Below are 8,229 nucleotides of genomic sequence, written 5' to 3'. Positions count from 1 at the left end.
CGCGTCCCGTGGTAATCCTTCCGCTGCGTTAAATTCTTGGGCGCGTAAGCATCATTCAAATATGACATAAATACTTCATAAAAAACCGCCACGGCACCCTTGCGTGGTCTAGATCTCCGCTCCCGAAGCGGTGCTAATCCCGAACACATCCTCATTGCTACTTTTGTGTGCGCTCCGGTTGCTCGGGGGTGATTGTGCTCAGGAGCTGTAACAAAGACTGTGCCAAATACTACAAATCAATTTATTTCGTTTCATTGAATTGGATTAACATTGTTTATAATTACTAATTTCAAAGATTTACGATAATTTTTTTGCTCCTGTTCTGAATATTTTTAATACCCTTCATAGTAACTCTTCCTCTTCCACACGAACATCAACAAGAAGAAGAGGACATTTCACAACCATTCACCCTGAAGAAAAGCGGTCCCCGCTTGAAACGTCGGTGCAGTAAAGAAAGGCCTTTATTGGATCTCCTCCACTTTCGTTATATATATATATATATATATATATATATATATATATATATATATATATATATATATATATATATATATATATATATATATGTCAGTGTGTCGAACCGAAAAAAATACGGGTTCGGTTACGGTTCAGGTTTAGGTAAATTTATTTTGTTCCGGTTCAGTTCCGGTTCGATTAATTCGATCCGCGAACCGGTTCGGAAATTATAAATGCCAAATTGCAACATCAAAATAAATTACAAATAAAACATCTGAAATCAGCACATACGAAACGGAATGCATCGTAGTGTAAGGCTCAGGGATTTCTACCAGGAATGGTTTCTTTATGTGCACTCAAAGGTTACCTCACCGACGTTTACGCATTCGGACTTCATCTAATTGGGTCCGACGCAGTAGCTGTAAAATCCGCGACCTCCTTACAAACCCACTTACAAGTAGAACTCGCTAACTATCCCGCCACCTCGGCGTGTAAGCAATTGAAGGAACAGTGGGGAGAAAATACAGCTTTCTTTATTTGAACTAGCCTTCGGTAACTCAAATTAGACCCTTAAAGAAGTTTTCATTAAACAAGATACGGAATATGAAAAACACTTCACCGAACGCAACGCCAGAAGGACGTAATAGGATAAATATTAAAATAGAAGAGTTCGCTGTCTCACAAATATGTTAGCTTCTAAGTGCCTATACGAAACCGGATGCATTATTATCAAACTCCACAGCCTTTTCTTTTCTCATTCCGATGGAAGCAAGCTTCAAGAACTCGCGCGTTCTAGAAACGTGTTATGAAATGAGCACACAGCAGCATTTAGGATTTACGAGATTGTAAAAAAATTAAATCCCGTGACGCGATTTTTTTTTTTTTTTTTTTTGCACAGCCTTCCAATTCTTTTTCTTCCGTGCAAGCCGCGACCAGCGCAATACTGGTTCCTATGTCAAGATTCATGAATGCAGCGTTTGTCAAGATTCATGGATGCAGCGTTTATATTCCTAAGACTGAGTGGAGAAGAAAAATATGTAATCGAGGTGTGTGTCAGTTGACGGCACTTAAAAAACAAATGGCATTGATCGCACATTCATTGTCAACAGCGCGTGGCCGAACCGTTTTGACATGAGCCGGTAACCGTTATTTTTTTTTTCCGGTTCAGTTCCGGTTCGGGTTCATCGCGATAACAATATAACGGTTCGGGTTCGGGTTCAGTTCCGTAAAAAATACCGGTTCGGTTCCGGTTTTCGGTTCGGTTCCGGTTCGACACCCTGATATATATAGATAACCTTTTTTTTTTTTTTTTTTCCTGCTTAGCTGCGATCCCATCACCCTGTGTGGCATATCCTCAGCTCCGTCGCGGCACAGTCACTGACAGCTTGGGAAAGGCAGGGTGTGGCGAGCATCTCGTTATCGCTCCCCAGCCAATGAGAAGGCGTCGTCAGCCGATAAGGACCCCGAGGAACCAAGCACGAGGTGTGAAGCGTGAACATAAGCCCATGCCCTGCGTTCTGAGGCTGTCGGTGGTGAGTCCATAGCTCCCAGTCTTGTACTTTCACATGCTGGGAGGTCGCATGGCAGAAATCCGTATAGAACTTACGAAGTTCGCACTCGACGCCGTACTCCTTGTTGATCTTATTGATGCGCACCATTGGCGTGTCTCCGACGTGAGCCAGAATGTCCGGAAAGATCTTTGCCTTTGGTCCCCTAGAAACAAACATGCACGTCTATCACCAACTCCAGTTAGATACGAAATATAGAAAAAACATATCGAGACCAATTATTGCACTTGAATTTTATCGACACACGTCGGTAGTAGGGTGGACTGCTGAGGGAGCTTGAGGTTTGTTACAGCGATATTACAGCGATGATACATCGATTTGCAGCAATTTGCAGCAATTTGCAAAAAATTGCAACAATTTACAGCAATTTACAGAGATAGCTGTTAGTAGGACACTTCGCGGTTTCGCGCCGTCGACAGCGCTCCATATCGACGCGGGCCATTTTCGGCACTCCACTACAACATTCCACGGACCGCGATAACAAGATAACAAGCAAGCAAGATAACATGCATGGTCAGTAAACAAACAGTCCCCGCCAGGCAATCTGGCAATGCACTGCGATAGGTGTCCAAGTGATCCAGAATTAGCAGAAACAATTACGCAGATGACACTGCCTTAGAATACTACGATGCATTCTGTTTTGAGAAAGCAACGGGAAAGCAAGTGAGTTAGTGCCCCATCAATGCACCTGACTGATACAGTTTTGTGTTCTAAACGAATCGCCAGAAACATGGTATTAATAGCATGTTTGTTTCAATAAACCTTCATTTGAGAGTGCCCTTCGATCGTCTCGTCTGCATCATCGTCCCTGTATCTTCGTCGCTTTTCGTTCAGCACGTGCGACTACTTGCACCGAAGTGACGTATGAAAACAGGCTCCCCACTTACACAGACAGCTGAAATTCTCTCTCCGTGATACACCCTTATTGGTTCCAAAACGCTATGGAATTCTCGTCCGGTGTGTTACTCGGTTGAATACGAAACGCCTATGCGGACTCTATGGTGCGCGCTTGCACCTTTACCGTTCATTCAGTGCATCCGCTCCAAGAGGACAGCTTAGCGCCTCCGACATCACACCTCAGACGTCTCTGTGTTTCAGAGTTACTAGATTACCTCAGTTGTGGAACTAACGCGTAACTCTCACTCCCTTCAGTCCGCCTCCCTTCGTTTTAAAGCGAAAATTTAGATTTTCGCTTTAAAACTAGATCTTATAAGAGTACGGTGGAACGCCATCTATAGTCGGTGACAGGTCAAGAACGAAGTGGAAGCACCGCCCACCCCTTTCCACTCTAGTAGAGCGAACGGTGGACAGGATGTCGTCTCCTCTCCAGCGTTTGCTCTACTAGAGTGGAAAGGGATGGGAGGAACTTCCACTTCGTTCTTAGTTTGTCACCGACTATAGACGGTTGTGCTTCGAATCGTACGTATTCCACAGACTGCAGTTAGCGTAGCAGCCGACCGGCGCGTCGAACAACTGGAGGCGAGTCGTGGCAAGTGTGTGTGTGTGTGTGTGTGTGTGTGTGTGTGTGTGTGTGTGTGTGTGTGTGTGTGTGTGTGTGTGTGTGTGTGTGTGTGTGTGTGTGTGTGTGTGTGTGTGTGTGTGTGTGTGTGTGTGTGTGTGTGTGTGTGTGTGTGTGTGTGTGTGTGTGTGTGTGTGTGTGTGTGTGTGTGTGTGTGTGTGTGTGTGTGTGTGTGTGTGTGTGTGTGTGTGTGTGTGTGTGTGTGTGTGTGTGTGTGTGTGTGTGTGTGTGTGTGTGTGTGTGTGTGTGTGTGTGTGTGTGTGTGTGTGTGTGTGTGTGTGTGTGTGTGTGTGTGTGTGTGTGTGTGTGTGTGTGTGTGTGTGTGTGTGTGTGTGTGTGTGTGTGTGTGTGTGTGTGTGTGTGTGTGTGTGTGTGTGTGTGTGTGTGTGTGTGTGTGTGTGTGTGTGTGTGTGTGTGTGTGTGTGTGTGTGTGTGTGTGTGTGTGTGTGTGTGTGTGTGTGTGTGTGTGTGTGTGTGTGTGTGTGTGTGTGTGTGTGTGTGTGTGTGTGTGTGTGTGTGTGTGTGTGTGTGTGTGTGTGTGTGTGTGTGTGTGTGTGTGTGTGTGTGTGTGTGTGTGTGTGTGTGTGTGTGTGTGTGTGTGTGTGTGTGTGTGTGTGTGTGTGTGTGTGTGTGTGTGTGTGTGTGTGTGTGTGTGTGTGTGTGTGTGTGTGTGTGTGTGTGTGTGTGTGTGTGTGTGTGTGTGTGTGTGTGTGTGTGTGTGTGTGTGTGTGTGTGTGTGTGTGTGTGTGTGTGTGTGTGTGTGTGTGTGTGTGTGTGTGTGTGTGTGTGTGTGTGTGTGTGTGTGTGTGTGTGTGTGTGTGTGTGTGTGTGTGTGTGTGTGTGTGTGTGTGTGTGTGTGTGTGTGTGTGTGTGTGTGTGTGTGTGTGTGTGTGTGTGTGTGTGTGTGTGTGTGTGTGTGTGTGTGTGTGTGTGTGTGTGTGTGTGTGTGTGTGTGTGTGTGTGTGTGTGTGTGTGTGTGTGTGTGTGTGTGTGTGTGTGTGTGTGTGTGTGTGTGTGTGTGTGTGTGTGTGTGTGTGTGTGTGTGTGTGTGTGTGTGTGTGTGTGTGTGTGTGTGTGTGTGTGTGTGTGTGCGTGCGTGTGCGTGCGTGTGCGTGTGCGTGTGTGTGTGTGTGTGTGTGTGTGTGTGTGTGTGTGTGTGTGTGTGTGTGTGTGCGCGTGTGTGTGTGTGCGCGTGTGTGCGTGTGTGTGTGTGTGCGTGTGCGCGTGTGTGTGTGTGTGTGCGCGTGTGCGCGTGTGCGTTGGGGAGGGGCTACTGCTGGTGCAAGCAGCGTTTATGAGCAGTTCCGCAACTGAGCTAATCTAATAACGTTGCTTTCACCTTACGGATTGCGCAAGTGTTTAAAATTGTAATTTTTCCACGCTCGTGCCTTGATTAAACGAGTTTCGCGAAGTCTTTTTGCATAATTAATATATGGTAATATATTTTGCTGTAGTGTGAGCAATTCTGACCACCGTAGTTTTTCCTTTATAAATGTTTATTCACATCATTTTTTTTGTTTTTCGTAAATTTTCATTTGTTATGCAAATTTAGAAAGTAAAGTTAAGACAAAGTCTTTCTCGTCATTGTCTGCAAAGGTTTAAGACTTCTTTTTATTGACGAAAACTTTTTTTTATTAACCGCGTGAAAAAAATGTATAATAGCTATACACAAAAAGAACGGCATGAAAACTACTTATGTGACACACTCAAGTGACTTAAGGAAAGTTTTCCGGAAACAATGATCGCGTCTTCAGCGAAAAGCAGATTAGACTTTAAATATTTAGTCAGTGTGAAGTTGGTCCGCCATGTATGGCGACACTATCTCACGGTGGGGATCACTAATTTATTCAGTGCAGTGCGAATGTAAGATAGTGTAGTTTGATATGCGTCGCGCAGAAAAGATACACGACCGCACACCTCTTCGATGCACATCCAGATTGAAACGGACGGGGGTGAGGACTGAACTTAAGGAAGACCCCTGGGTTCTGCATCGGAAGCTTTCGCTCCAGGTGCTCCGCAGCTGCGGTGCGCTAACAGTAGCACAAAAAAGCACAATATCATAGATTGGGCCATATCACCATAGTCGAGTTAATTTCCATCGGCCGACGCTCTGCGACAGGTGCCCGACGTCTACAATGGCCATCTGACCAACGAATGGCCGACCTCAGTGGGCAAGGAAGAGTCCAAGTCTCTGTTGTCTAGCGAGCATTCCCCAGAACTGCCTCAGTAGTGAAGCAAATGCCGGGCATAGCTCTTGCTTGGTGGTCGACATAAAATAAATAGAAAGGGATTTGCCGAGCATGGCCATGGCCATGCTCGGCAAAAGGCCTAGCTAAGTTTGAGCCCCGATAACTGCGCATTTGCCGTTGACCGAGCATTTTCCGATTGGACAAAGCATGTAAGTACCTAGCAGTAACCATAATATGTCCGAAAAAAAAAAATACCGGCGAATGTACCGAATTTTTGTAATACTAAGGACTTGAACCTTAGGGGGGGCGCATTGGTTTGCTTGTAAGTGTGAATTGGTGTACACAGCATTATTGGCGACGACACCTCACAACGGAGAGGATGAAAGCATGCCGCGAAGACCCCACGATACAGCCGAAATCAGAAGAATGAAAGCACAGCTGCACTCAGTTTCACCATGTTTCACTCTAAGGGCGAATTAGAGCCCCAGTGCGAGTGTTTAAGCAATGAGAGCAAACTCCCAACTGCAGTCTCCCTGCCGAGCGCGTTCGCTCATACGGTGCAAACATCGTTCAGGGAAACATGCTCCTAAGTGTAGCCTCGGTTTCACTGGCACATAAAGTGAAAGAAATTATAAGGCGCAATTCTCACGAACGCACAGGAACGAGTTCGCAGCTCTAATAAGCAATTCACCTTGTGGGTATAGGAGCGATTCAAAAGCGGCCCATGCTCGGGATTTTAAAGTGGAAAATGCTAGCGCGCGCAAGAGATACAAAAAATAAAGCTCTCGAAAACCGCTCCAAATCCACCAAGGAAATTCTCCATGAAAAGCGGTTTGAGAGAGCCCGTGCAGGCACGCGCTCTGTGCTTCCAGATGTTGCAATTCAGGAATTTATCCTCTGTTTTCGTCACAAAAACAGTCTTTACGATGTTCAAATTAAGAGCTATGCAAACATTTTGTAATTTTTCTTAACAGGACGCGTCTAAAGTTCTTTCGTAACAAATACGCTATCTTCCTGGGCCTTTTCGTTATCGCGGAACATCTTCGTGCCAAATAGCTAAACATTATCTTGAGAGTCCATTTAACCAGATTGCTTTATCAGAGCCGAGGCTACAAAGATAACCGCAGTTAGGGTTATTTTTGCGGCTTTCAGGATAGTGCTTCCCAATGGCAGCCTACGCAAGTTGGTGGGTCGCTTACTTCGATTGCTAATCAGCATACTCTCAAGAGTCCTCTTCTAAATGCTGGACTTTCTCTTCGCATTGTGCAGAAATGCAAAGATAGTCTTATCTGTGTCCAGGAGACCGACAACAAGGTAGGTAAGCACAGGAGTCTCACTGTTTTTATCTGGAGGACAAACTTGGACAGCCTGCGCTGTGAACAGCCCCTTCTATTCGCAACTCCAGCTCGCAGCTCGCCCTCTCGCGGACGAACGGAGAACCTGAGGCGAGGGGACGGCAGCGGCGGCAGCGGTGGCCCGGAGGCGATGGCAAAAACTGTCGGCCTTGGTGCCTTTCGCTCCTTCGCAAAAACAACAACAAAAGCAACAAAACGAGGAGGGTAGAAATTAAAAATGGAACTACTTCGCGAATGAACTCATTTTGACATATATTCGGGAGCTACAATTTAACCTCGTGTATTGGTGCGTTGAGCCTATTTGGAGGCAAATCATAACCATGAAAAAATGGTCGGAGCACCCCTTTTATTCAACGTCCATTTTGCTCGGCCAGTGGGGTAGCTATGACGACGCGGTAGTTCACTCCAGCCTGCGGGCAGTGTAATCGGGATGGCGCCCCCAGAAATCTTTCAAAGCGTCGGCTGGTTGCTACTCTGAAGTTTCCAACCGGAGGTCCTTCTCAGGTTCTCCCTATGCGCCGAGAAACCATATTTAAGAAGGAGACGAGGGCGCGGGGACGTCAGAACAGCGAGCTCCGGTTAGAATGACTAGAGGTTAGACGCGTAGCTAGCTGCATTTTTCTCTAACACACTCGTCGAATGTGTTAGAACGCGAAACACCGGCGTCCGGCGTTTGGCTTTCGGATTCAAACGCGATCGACGAGTGCAGTGGAGACGAAAGCTGTGTTTCAAAATTTTAATCGATCCGACTCCGGATTAAAGGTTCTGTACCGTGACGTTTCAAAACTTACTCGCGCTTACTCGATGAGGTCAGAAATCTCATTGCAGAAGCGGATTGTTTACTCCGGAGCAATTACTAACGCTACTTTCCTCGATGGGCGGGTAACGTCGGATCAAATCGAGTACATACGTCACGTGATCTCTTCGCCGTCTGCTCGTCATGTGCTTTCTGCGCCGACAGCCGTCAAAGCTCGTTTGCTTCGTTCGCTTTGGTGACGGACGTTCCAAATGACAAATAATGAGGTGCAGCCATTTATGTGCGGTTATTGCGATTTGCTGTTTTCGCGCCACATCCAGACCGTGCACCTTCCGCAGGAAGGTATACCTGTTGTTATTGTCAATGTGCGAGCGTAAACAACAGA

Source organism: Ixodes scapularis, unplaced genomic scaffold (genome assembly GCF_016920785.2).
Source record: "Ixodes scapularis isolate PalLabHiFi unplaced genomic scaffold, ASM1692078v2 PGA_scaffold0__279_contigs__length_252992795, whole genome shotgun sequence".
In the NCBI taxonomy this organism is placed as follows: Eukaryota; Metazoa; Arthropoda; class Arachnida; order Ixodida; family Ixodidae; genus Ixodes; species Ixodes scapularis.
Note: the sequence above shows the minus strand (reverse complement) of the source record.